Raw genomic sequence first — 13,689 nt, forward strand, 5'->3', positions numbered from 1 at the left:
TGTAGTCCATGGAGGTACATCTCAGGTCATTCACACCAGCATGGACAATGACTGCATCATATTTCTATTTGCTTTGGGGTGACCTGCGTACTTGTGTTATGTGGCGTATTGTAGCAGCCTACAGGCAGCTTACTGTACCCTTTCCCTTGTTCAGTCTGGTGAGCAGGACAGCAGTGTGTCTGCCTATAGAGTCACCTATTACAACTGTATCAGGCATGTTGTTTCTCCTTCTGGCCTGTGACTGTTTGGCACACCAGCTTTGTGTATTATGTGTTGCATGTGCTATGTTTGGAGGTTGTGGTTGCTTGGGGGTCTGCTTTGGAGGCCTCTGTTGGTTTGGTGTGTTTGTAATTAGGGCCTCCGGGAATGTTTTCCTGTGTTTATGTGTTTGGTTTGCAGTTGTGATAGGTCTATGTGGGACTGGGTTTGTGGTGTGTGTGGTTAACTTCTCCTCCTGACTAGTTTTGGCAGTACTGAGTTGAGGGAGCTCAGCTTCCGGTTTGGATAAACGGTTGCATCTCTCACATATATTTGTATTTCTTGGGGGGAGTTGAGGGTTGTCTGTGTACTTGAGACAGGTGTAACATTGCCTCAGGATTCACAGATTCAACTTGTTGTAGCTGGCCTTCGTGGATTGTATGTGTGGACATATTTTATTGCCATACTATTGATCAGTGATTACTTCCCTTTTTATGTTTGCTCTATCATGTAGTAGCTTCCTCATTCTCTTGCATGGTTTGGTAATGGCTGGAGTCCAGCATGCCAGATGCCTGCATGTATGGCATTGTGTCTTGTTGTTATTTGTGATTGCATAATCCAAGCATTCCTGGCTGTGTTCATGGAATGCCTGTATAACAGGTTCTGAGGTGTGGCCCATATTTTGCACCTGCACAGGGCCTTTAATGGATTACACATCAGTTTGGAGGGGTGCAACTTATGCTTTACACATGTTTTTCACTGTGGTTTTCTGGCCAGCGACTGTGGTCAGGATGTGTATATCCACTGTGATTACTCTATGGTCTGGTCTTACCAGTGAGGGTTACACTTCTCATCTTGCCATCCAGTACCCATGTTGCTGATTATCACATCCAGTATGCTTACCCCTCTTGTGGGAGTGGTATGTTGTTCCTGGGCATTTTGGTTTATGGATTCTAGGAACTTTTCTCCTTCAGTGTTGGAGCTAGTATAATGCTCCCAGTCTATGTCTGGGTATTTTCAGTCAACGAATATAATGTGGTTTGGGGGGCTTGATATATTCATGTATTCCAACATAGGCCAGGTGCAATTCCTGGTGTTAGGACGGTAGTCTGTAGCAGGCTATAAACTGGGAAGCAGTTTTAGCCACTGTTACTTGACCATGGCTAGTCCATGCTGCTTCTTGTTGTGGTACCAACATGGGGGTGTGGTTATCCTTGACAATTATTGCTAGTCACCCTCCTTTTGTAGCTTGTTCCATGTTTTGAGGCTGTACAGCACAGTATGAGGTGTAAGCTGGTATTGTTAGGGTGCTGTTGTGAGCCTTGACCCAGTTTTCTGTTACAGGACAGATATCAACATTCTCCATACTGGGTGAGTTTACACTGCACGCATCTTGCTGTTTAGACTTCTGACATTGGGTAGCATTACATCTAGGTTCTTATCCCTTGTGGTACCTATGGAGGTGGGTTTGTGTTTTGAGCCTTACCTATTCAGGGCACGCTGTGGGTAATGACAGCCTTTGCCGGTATCCATGAGGCCTGGACTGATAGGTGCACGCCACCCCTAGCAGGTGGAGCATCATGTCATGCTCAGCATGTCATCCCAGGCTGGCACACATTGGATCCCCTTTGACTAACTGCAATACTGCAGCCAATTATTGCAATTGATCATCCCATCATCATATTGTGGCATCATGATTGGTGAGGGTAGGATGTTAGTCAGGGTCCTCAAGTGTGCATATACTACATGGTGTTACATTACTTAACACATGGCATTCATGCCTCAGGTAGTGCTGCAGGGCTGCCTCTGTCGGATGCACATATTACACTCCCTGTACATGTTTGAGAGCAGGTTATGTAATTTTAGGCATCCATGTTATTATATGAGTGAGTCAGAGAGGATTATCATTCCCAGGGTTCCTACTGAGCCAGTGTATGTGCTATGCGTTGCCTCTTTGCCAAGGCCAGGGCATACTGGGCATGCCTCCTTCTGCCTACTGGGGCAGGCTCAGGTTGTTCCTCCTCCGAGTCACGCTCTGCCTGTGATGGCCTTGGCAATGGTGAGGGGCTGTTTGGCCAGGCCCTATGCTGGTCCTGCTGCAGCTATTTTCGCAAGATCATATTATGTAGCATAGCACATACCATGACAATTTGGGTACATGTAGTTGGTGAGTACTGCAAGGCTCCACCAGATGTGTCCAGACACTGGAACTGTGACTTGAGCAGCCCAAACACACGCTCTATTACATTACGTGTTTGTGCGTGTGCCTCATTATGGCGTTCCTGTTCAGGTGTGTGTGCGTTTCTGATGGGTGTCATCAGCCACAGCTCCAGTGCATAACCTGCATCCCCCACTAGGTGTCCATGTGGGATGTCCCCATTGGCAAATGTCTGGTACAGCTGCGTCAAATGCCAGATATGGGAATCATGGTAGCTCCCAGGGCAGCCAGCACACACATTTATTATTATGTCCTGGGCATCACACACGACCTGGCAGTTGATGGAGGGGAAGCCCTTGAGGTTAATGTAGGCCCTACCCCGCTCACCGGCTGGTGCTTTGATGCGTATGTGCGTGCAGTCTATTGCACCCACTACCTCAGGGTATTCCGCTATTTGCTGGAAGAGACGCATATTGCTGGCCAATACCTCACGGGCATTGGGGAAATATACATGATCACCGACATGTGCTGACATGGTATCCAGGAACTGGTGCAGTACCCTGGAGGCTGATGCCTGTGATATCCCCATCATATCACCAGTTGGTCTCTGGAAGGTATCTGTTGCTAGTATTCTTAGGCCAACACATACCTTGGTTTCCACTGGGATGGGTTCCCCTCTGTTGGTTCTGTGTGTGAGGTGTGGCCTGCACAGCTCGACAATTTGCTGCAGGAGGTCTCTGTCCACTCTATAGTGCTCTACTATCTCCAGCTCATGTAACCCGTGGTAGGTGACCCTGGGCCTGTACACTCTTCTCCGTCTCCTCACTGTGGGTTGTCTAGCACCATCTGCATTGTCACCACCCTTGGCAAGTCGCCTATGTCTCTTTATGACAGCTATGGCAGCCCCTAGCATTTCTGCTCTGAGTTCAGCTTTTTCAGTTTTCACTTCTAATAGCTTACTCCTGTCTTGTAGTGTCTCTTGAGAGAAACATCCTGCACTGCTGTTTGCAGAGTTTTAAGTGCTTGGCTGAGCTACTATTCTGCCTGTGTAATTGCCTGCTTCTAATTGTTTTCACCTGCTAGCTCCAGCAGTATTCCCTGCTAGCTTCCTACTAATTCTGTTGCTTACTTTTTCCTTTCTGTTTCCTCAGGAGGGAGCAACGTGCATACTAGCAGAAACACGCTCACAGTGGCTTGCACGTGCACACACATGCTTACACGGTTCAGAATCTGCTTATTTGGGTTAAAACACGTGCACACCAGCACAAACAGTCTTACAAGTCTGCCAACAGGCTCCCACATGCTCAGTCTGCCTTACACGCGCGCACACTGCTCTACCCGCGCTTCATGGTGCGCACACATGCGCATGCACGCCCAACAAGAAACTTTGGTGTAAGTAACAGTGTACACCTTCCATTTCTTGACTTTCCCATGCTTATCTTGTGGCACTCCTCTTTCCATGATATGTGTCTGACATCTGTCATGTAACACTGACCTCCAATGAACTGCATTTCTTTCTGCCATTCCCCCCTGTGATGTCACCTATCTCCTACTCTATTCCTCCCCCTTATCTATCTCTTACACTACTCAGAATGTGCTCATTTGCTATGTGACAGTGGAATTCAGTATCCTAACACTCATTTACATCAGATTGCCTACTAATGCTTAGTTACATCTCTTAGACTCGGCTTCCTCCCTTAGCAACCACTATACGGTGGCCATGTTGTTTTTGGTCTGCTGGTCCCTGTATTGTAAATCCATGTATTGCATAAAACCCACATTTGTGGGTTTATAACCTTCATTTTTATGTGTTATACAGCGCAACCCATTTGCATGGGGCTGCGCTGCGTTTAAACATCGGCGATCGCCAAAAAAAAAAATATATATTTTTCATATTTGCATTGGGGTACCTTGCCAGTGGCCACATATTTAGCCATTGGCATGCTGCCTGACACATATGCACCCTTTATTTGGAGCTGACATGGCTCCGTTGTGATTTTTGCAGAAACGTACTCATTTGTCAACTGAGTACATTTCTGCAGCTAAAACGGCTCTTACACAGGCTGCTTTCTGCTTCGTGGATCGCTACTCTACCTCATTTGCATGCCTTTTGGCTGCAAGTGAGGTATTTAGCATATCCACACCCAGTCCGTGTAAGAGACGTTTTAGCTGGTCTCTTACACGGAGTTTCGGGCTGTTCCTAGATTGCAAGGCTTGCATGGAGTCTTACACGTCTCTTACACTCCGTGCAAGCCTTCGTGAATCCTGCCCAGTCTCTTAACATTGGTGACTATGGGTTTGATAAAGCTGTATAGCGAAAGTGCTTACCAACTGTGGGCATTAATAAAGAAAGTTTTTATTCGTACCCAGAATTGAGCTTGGATATATTTATTCCACTGGATGAAGTTTTGTATTTTTCTAAAAAGATTTAAAGGTCTGAAGAGACATGGTTTGGAACTCTAAATTCGGAAGGTCTGAAGAGACGTGAAACAGTTTATTTTCTGTTGACTTACAGCCTGGTTTGACTGCGAGCAGGAATTGTGTTTAATTGCTTTATAGAGTCCAATAATGTCAAATAATCTCCATCCCATATTGGCTATGTAGTTGCATTTTCTGCCTGACTTACACAGCCATGTCTGGCCCAACTCTGTCATGAATGCTACATCTGAGGAAACTAATCTGTCCACAACACATTCCCCAGAGACCTCAATGCCATCCACATAATCAACAGTACATGATAGAGGGGTAGGTACACAACACAGAGACTGGCCATGCTATGGACTAGATGCCACATATATGTCAAGCAGACCGTATCACTGGCCCTTTCCAAGAAACATCTGGAGGAGTGCATGGAGAATAGAATACCCACCCTGGTGACCATCCCAGTGAATATACCCAATAGACACACTGTGGAGTATCGTCAGGTGCCAAGCTGCCAGGGTAGTCCCATGGCCTACCCTGTAAAGCCTCCATAGTCATTTGCCTACTACACAGTTATGAAGCATTTTAGCTATGGATCCCATTACTGTAAAATGTGTGTGCATGCATTAGTGTGTATAAAAGTGTATGTGATTGTGTACACATCCAGCTGAAAGTAGTTGTGTAAGAGTATGTGTGTTTGTAAACACATAATGATTTTGAGGCCATTCCCACTTACTGCACTTTCTTTTCCCCTCCTTTAGCACTGCTGCTGATGTCACTCACCTTTAAAGATATCCTTGGGCCACTCTAAAACATATAAGCTCTGTGGCGTGTCTGACAAATGCGTAACACTGTAGCAATAACTAGATAGGTAGGGGTTTGAATCTTATTCCTGGCATGTGTGTATGTGTGTGTGTGTGTGTGTGTGTGTGTGTGTGTGTGTGTCTCTCTCTCTCTCTGTGGTTGTGTCATTAACATTGCGATCCATATCTACTGAGGGATGGATTTTGCGACACTTTTGTGTGGTCCACCCAGTATACTACCAAATGTCCACTGTACAGGGCCCAGTGGTAGTTGTGGACACTCTGTGGTCCTATAATCTGTCATGTGACATACCAATGTAACAGTATGGAATCCAAAACAAGATATGTGCCCCTTGTAGTTGTGTAATACAATGCCACACCCAGGTATCATAGGCGAACACACTCATCTATTCACTAATCTCTATGTCACTAAGTGGTCTGCAAACTGGTTCACAGATGGAACCCACAGTATGAAAGCAGTGGACTGCATGTCAGAATGCCAAACAGTCATGAGTGGAGTAACATAGTGTCTTGTCCTGGGTCCACTCTTGTTTGTTAGGTGTGCCTTTGACATCCAACCCATGTGGCTAACAATGTTTGCAGACAATTGATAATTGCAGACTATGTTTACATCCCCAGATTACATTTAGTTCTTGCATAAAGTCACCACTGACAACTCCAACTGTTGTCAGAACATTGGCTTTAGTGTCAATGTCAAGAAATGTGTTCTAATCACCTGTTGAATCAGTGTGTTGTCCATAAATGACCACATTGATGGTAGTCCAATGGACACAGATGTCCTTATAGGAGGTCTGTGAATACATCTTGACAGCAACCTCTCTTCTGACCACCACATCGCCACTGTGGACAGAAAATCCTTCCATGTGGCACATTGCATAACTAAGGGTGTGACATCCAGGAATGAAGAGGGCAAAGTCTCCCTCCAGTCCACGTTCATTAGGCCAATAAGCAGGTACAATGACCCATTTGCCAAGTAACTCACTAGACACAATCAACAACTGGGTAGGCTGCAAGTGTACCTCACATCTAGGACCTAATGCATGCCCGATATGGACAGAGGCTCAAACTTCCAAGTGTTCCCAGTCAGCTGGCAAATCCCAATCTGAATGCACCACATAAAAAAGTGGGGTATGAGGTATAGCCTGGTAACAGATGGGTATTCTCTGGAGACTTGAACCAGGTCTCTGTTACTGCACAGATGCCAATGTTCTCCATTTTAAGGAGTGGTACGAGGGAGTCCATGTTGAGATGTAAACTTGTACCGTTGAGTAGCATAATCCTCAGATTACACTTGCTTGTATCTGTTATGGTGGTAATTTTGTCTTCACGACATTACATAACAAATGCACTAAGGTGATATGTCTGTCATTATATGTTAGCAGTAATAGTGGTAGTACAACAACCTTCTCAGCTTATCTACTCATGTAATATAGAGATGTCTCTATTGTCATGCCTATGTCCCCCCACTTTGTTTGGCTTGTTCCAGAATCATTACACTAAAGGGTTGTGAGCATACCTCTCTAATGCCAGGCTGTTTGCTGACTGTCCAGGTGTTTGGCCCATACTTTGTTTCTATTCCACAGTTTATTTGTATTTATCTGGGAAATACTGCTACGGTCCAAAGATTTATGTCAATGAATAATGACATACATGTGAGTTCCCATCCTCATAACATTCATACGGTTCTGCTGATACATTCCCTGTTGCTGTATAACTGTTCAGTTATGACAGCAATATTATGAATATGTCCGTATATGAGGCCCACTTCACACCCTTTGTATAGCCTTTGTTCATTACTGTTGCACTAAGATGTTGATAGGTATGGTTCGGAGGTATGGCTGCACTGCATGTAATATAACTACATATATATATATATATATATATATATATATATATATATATATATATATATATATTATATATATATACTAAACTTATTCAAAACACTCTTAAATATTTCATCAAATTATACCATGTGACAAGTATCTCCATTAAAGCTCTTCAATTAATTAAGACACAAATAAAAGCAGTACACTCTCCTCTATGTAGAATTCATCCCTGCCTTACTGAATACACTAAAGAAGTTTGATTAAACGTACTGTTACTAGAAATGTTCATGCACAATGTAATGTATAACAACATGTGTACAAATTGTAAAAACATACAGTCATTGAACTATTGAATACACTATTCTAAAAGGCAAAATTCATATAAACTTCTGCAAAATAGTCTTCATATTCCTACTATTGTGTTATCCTATAAAGTAATGAATTGAAATATATAAGTCAATTGTTGTATAATTCAATTTTTATATATTTTTATATTTATTTTTGTTTTTATATTTTTGTGTATGTATATAAACAACCCTCCGTCCCACTAGTTGGAATAAGTAAATAAGTTTATCTCCACATAATTTTTAATTTTAAATATGGGAGAATAGTACGTTTTGTTTAGCCCTGGAAATTGATGGGCATTTAATTGAAGTTGCCACAATAATTCCAGTTGTTCTAGAAGTACTGAAACTGGCCCTCCATATGCATTTTCAATAATCTGGTCTATGATTTTAAACTTGAATTTATAATTCGGTGAATTTTCTATGTGCCTAGCCAGTGCGTTCTCTGTTTTCCTTTTCCTGATAGCATACAGATGTTCATAAATTCTTTCTTTTAGTTTTCTATCTGTTTTCCCAACATAGAAAACAGGGCAGAAAATGCACTGAGCTAGTTATACTACCATTTCAGTGTTACAGTTGTATCTACCTTTAATGGAATACTTGTTACCTTTAGAAAAATATAGTCCTGTTGCAATGGATCCACAATAGTTACAGTTTACACATTTAAACATCCCTGGGGTCCTTGTAAAGTTTACTATAGGTGTCACCACTAAATTGTTCAAATTTTTACCCTTCCTGTAAGTAACAATAGGTCTATGACCAATCTTTTTCACTATTTCATTCTCATTTTTTAACAAGTTCCAGTTTTTGTTAATAATTTTCTTGAGTTCAAACATGTCAGTACTAAATGTTATGATAAAACTACCGTTGTATTGACCAACTTCCCTCAAGTGTGTTTCTATATTACCAGTTGGTGTTAATACCCTTTCTTATATTTATTTATTTTATTTATTTAACATTTGTTAACTGGGAAAGTCCGACTTGGAACAAAGCCAATTTTCAGTGGAGGCCCAGGGAGAAAGGCTCCAGATGCATGTCATTGTAATGTTGGAGGAAACAGGAGCACCCAGAGGAAAACCACACGAATGCAGGGAGGACATGCAGACTCCACACAGAAGGCACCCCAGCCGAGAATGAAACCGGAGAACCTCTTGTGTGAGGCGACAAGGCTACCGCTGCACCATTGCGCCGTCCAAACTATATTATAATGTGTATAGTTAGTTCTTTTTCTGTACCTGTAGTGTTGGTTCTATCGGTTTGTAAAAACCTGTCTGACATTTGTGTGAAACTTCTGGTACCAATTCCTTAAAAAATCTTTCAGGATACCCTCTTTGTAGAAACATTTCCATTAAATGTTGGCATTCAATGAAAAAGTCTTCATTAGTAGTCACCATTCTGGCTGCTCTAACGAGCTGCCCTTTCACTACTGACTTTATCGTAGTGAAGGTATGTGCACTTGTGTAGTGCAAAAATTAATTGCATTAAGTTGTTTTTTGATGTATGGATGCTGTGTAGATGTTAGATACAACATCTTTTTTCAGCTGCACATCTAAATAAGCTATTGTGTCTTTAATGAAGTTTGATGTAAATTTCAGGAAATTGGTGTTATTGTTCATTTCCTGTAAAATGACAGTAGCTGAAGTTTCATCACCTTTTAGTACTATGAAAATGTCATCCAAAAAGCGCGTATAATGTTCTACTAAATTCATTATAATAGGGTTGTTAAATAAATAAGTGTTTCCAATGGGCCATCACCATGTTAGCGAAACTCACACCACATGGTGAGCCCATTGCTACCCCTACTTGTAAATAAATTGTGTCATTGAATAGGATGTAATTGTTGGATAAAATTATACTCAACAGTTCCTCTACTATTCTTAGTTCATTATCTGGGGCTTCAAGTCCACACATTCTGGCCAAGAGGAATTCTATCCCTTCCTCATGTGGGATTGAACTGTACAGGTCACATACATCTACTGTTAGAAAGTTATTTTCTTTAGTGAACATGAGTTTATTAATCTCCTCTAAAAAGACCAAGAATCATGACTGGTTTGCTGTTCTTGTTTTGCATATTTTTTGAGAATAGAATCTACAACTTTTGAACTAGCGTAAGTTATGGACTGATGAGCATCTGTCAGAACACGCAATGGGGGGGGGGTCTTGTGTGTTCTTATGTATTTTTGCCACACCAAACATTTTAGGAATCTTGGGATATACCATTGTTAAATAATTTAAAGTACTTATATCTATGCGTGCCTCCAAAAACAAGTCATTTAAATAGGTGTTGTTCCTATGGTAAGCAATGTGTAGTTCATTTTTACTAACTTGTTTGTATGTGCTAGTACTTAGCACCTTATTCATTCTAACCATATAGTCTTCATTTTTCATAAGAACCAATCCTCCCCTCTTGTTGGGCTTCGTCATTCTAATAGGTTTCCTTCTCAAATCATTTAACAAGTCCCATTCTGTTTTAGTTAAATTATTTGTCTTTTGATTCTGGTACTTAATAAAGTTCTAATATCAAGTTCACACACTTGGTCAAAAACATGTAGTGTTGGATGTATAGGTGGATTGTAAATGCTTGGGACATGTAATTCTCTGTAATTACAATTATTGCTGTTAAATAAAATAGCCAAACTAAGTTTCCTTGTAAAAACTTTAAAGTCAAGTAATATTTTGGCCAAATCAGACCGACAAGAAGGAATATAAGTGAAACATTTAAAAAACAGTTCAACTGTCTCATTGTCAATGTCAAAACTAGAAAAGTTATATATCTTGAAATTTCACTTGTATTCAGTACAATGTCACATTTACTAATAAAAGCGAGTTGGTCTACCTTTTCACTCTCACCTTTCCCCTCATGTTGTAGGGGTTCTGTTGGTTCACTGGTAATTTTTTCTGAGGCTTGTTCCTGGCCTGGTGAAAATTTTGCCAATTAGTTTGCACCACTTGAGAATATCAAGCATTCCCTTTATTAAAATTATTATTATTGTGTGCTAGTTCATTTCTATTTGAAAGTTTTTCTTATTGTTATCCTCTCGTGTTTCCATTTGCACTGGGTGAAGAGCAGAGTTAAATGCTGTGGTTTCCTGATTCTGCTCATCACTAAAGTTGTTATTATTGGTAGACGTTTAGTTGGGTTGGCCAGTTACATTCCACAACTGTGATAGGGGCGGTTTAGGGTAAGCTGTGCCTTTACTGTAGTCCAAGTGTTCCCTTTCTAGTTTTTTTATTTTGTTTAGTTTAAGTTTTCAATTTGTTGGTTGATACTGTTGAAAATGCATTGATAATCATAGTTGTACCGTACAAAATCATGGTGGTTTAATATATTCCTACTTAGCTGTTCCACTTCCTGGGATATCTCATTTACATGTAACTGGTAGGGCTTGCACATCAAATTCATCAATTCTTTCCCTTGTCTATCAAACAAATCTATTAGGTCTTTATGAAATTGGGATCCTGCAACTAGTCCTGTCGGATACTGCCAGGACCTCAGACCTTTTGGAACAATGTTCAATTTAACGTTCTCAGTAAAATAAGCCATCTCCAATTGTAGTTTTTTGTATTTAAGTAATTTGTAGTCTAATGTTTTTAAATTAGATACTAAAGTTTGCTCACCTCTCCCAGCTGGTTGCACCAAGTTTACTGCTGGATTCTGTACCGTCAACTTGGGAGAATCCCTTAACCAAGTTGATATATCTGGTGCTCCAATAAGCCCCGGAGAAGTGTTTAACGGTTGTTCTGTTGTTTGCTAACTTACTGAAGGGATAGATACTCCAGTTTTCTCCACAGCAGATGAAGTATTTGTGGCACTCATGTTACCACATTTCTCCTGGTTGTCTGAGAAAGTGTTGTGTCCCATGCTGATAGTGCAGTTAGTAGAACTACTTGAGGGCGAATCTCATTCAAACCTTTCATTCTGTAACATCAAGGTGTTCTGCAATGAGGGTGCAGAACATTGAGATAGTGACTCCACTCTAGTTGCCAGGTCATCTAGGCATTTTGTCATTATTCCCAATAAAATAGTTAAGTTCCCCGCATCAACTTGGGAACCTTGTGAAAGTTGAGTTTCTTGGCCACCTAGTACCTCGGATGCCATAGTAAATAACAGTAACAACTCAAGGAAAAGAAAAAACTCACTGAACGAAGTAAAAACAAATAAATAGCAACCGATAACTAGAAAACCACAGAACTCTATTTATTAAAACAAACCAAGTTACTTAAGCGCTTTTCATCCAGCACAGTGGCCGGACTTCTTCAGATAACTAAACACATTCAAAACACTCTTAAATATTTCATCAAATTACATCATGTGACAAGTATCTCCATTAAAACTCTTCAATTAATTAAGGCTCTTCAATTAATTAAGACACAAATAAAAGCAGTACACTCTCCTCTATGTAGAATTCATCCCTGACTTACTGAATACACTAAAGAAGTTTAATTAAACATACTGTTACTAGGAATGTTCATGCACAATGTAATGTATAACAACATGTGTACAAATTATAAAAACATACAAATAGTTATTGAACTATTGAATTCACGGTTCTAAAATGTAAAATTCATATAAACTTTTGCAAAATAGTCTTCATATTCCTACTATTGTGCTATCCTATAAAGTAATGAATTTAAATATATGTCAATTGTTGTATAATTCAATTTTATATATATTTTTATATTTATTTTTGTGTATGTATATAAACAACCCTCCATCCCACTAGTTGGAATAAGTAAATAAGTTTATCTCCACATAATTTTTAATTTTAAATATGGGAGAATAGTACACGTTTCGTTTAGCCCTGGAAATTGATGGATATTTAATCGCAGTTGCTACAATAATTCTAGTTGTTCTACAAGTAGAGAAACTGGCCCTCCATATGCATTTTCAATAATCTGGTCTATGATTTTAAACTTGAATTTATGATTCGGTGAATTTTCTATGTGCCTAGCCAGTGTGTTCTCTGTTTTTCTTTTCGTGATAGCATACAGATGTTCATAAATTCTTTCTTCTAGTTTTCTGTCTGTTTTCCCAACATAAAAAACAGGGCAGAGAACACACTGAGCTAGGTACACTACCATTTTAGTGTTACAGTTGTACCTACCTTTAATGGAATACTTGTTGTTACCTATAGAAAAATATTGTCCTGTTGCAATGGATCCACAATAGTTACAATTTTCACATTTGAACATCCCTGGGGTCCTTGTAAAGTTTACTATAGGGGTTTCCACTATTTTTTTCACATTTTACCCTTCCTGTAAGTAACAATAGGTCTATGACCAATCTTATTCACTATTTCATTCTCATTTTTTAACAAGTTCCAGGTTTTGTTAATAATTTTCTTGAGTTCAAACATGTCAGTACTAAATGTTACGATAAAACTACTGTTGTATTGATGACAAACAGCAAACTTGGGAACACATACACAAACTCACAAAGTTCTCCAATTCAGGATGGTGCTGGTAAGTTGACGCACACTGGTGAAAAATGGTAAATCCCGCTATGCAGCTCTGGAATAAAAAAATCAAAATAAATCAAGCAAATCAAGTTTGCTGTTTGTCATGGATTCAGAAGTGGTGCAAGGAAGTCAACCGAATAATGACAACGCTAACAACTTACAGGTACTGTTTACTTTGATGGAGAAATTAACTAAAAAGGTAGAACTACTAACTGAGAGAGTTGATACTTTATCTGACAAGGGGTTAAGTGGGTGTTCTGCTATTAACAATGGCCCTCGTAATACTACTGAACTTTTAAACCCCCCAAATCCCCTTACCCAGAATATAGACCTGTCAATGAATGACCCTAACCTGGCCATGTCTATTCACTCGACCCCATTTGAGGGGTCTGGGATGCAACATTTAGACGGAAACAATATCCAAAGAACTGGTGATGAACAGCACCATGTGAGGCA

This window comes from Protopterus annectens, chromosome 10.part0 (assembly GCF_019279795.1).
Source record: "Protopterus annectens isolate FY-2018-M chromosome 10.part0, PAN1.0, whole genome shotgun sequence".
Taxonomy (NCBI): domain Eukaryota; kingdom Metazoa; phylum Chordata; order Ceratodontiformes; family Protopteridae; genus Protopterus; species Protopterus annectens.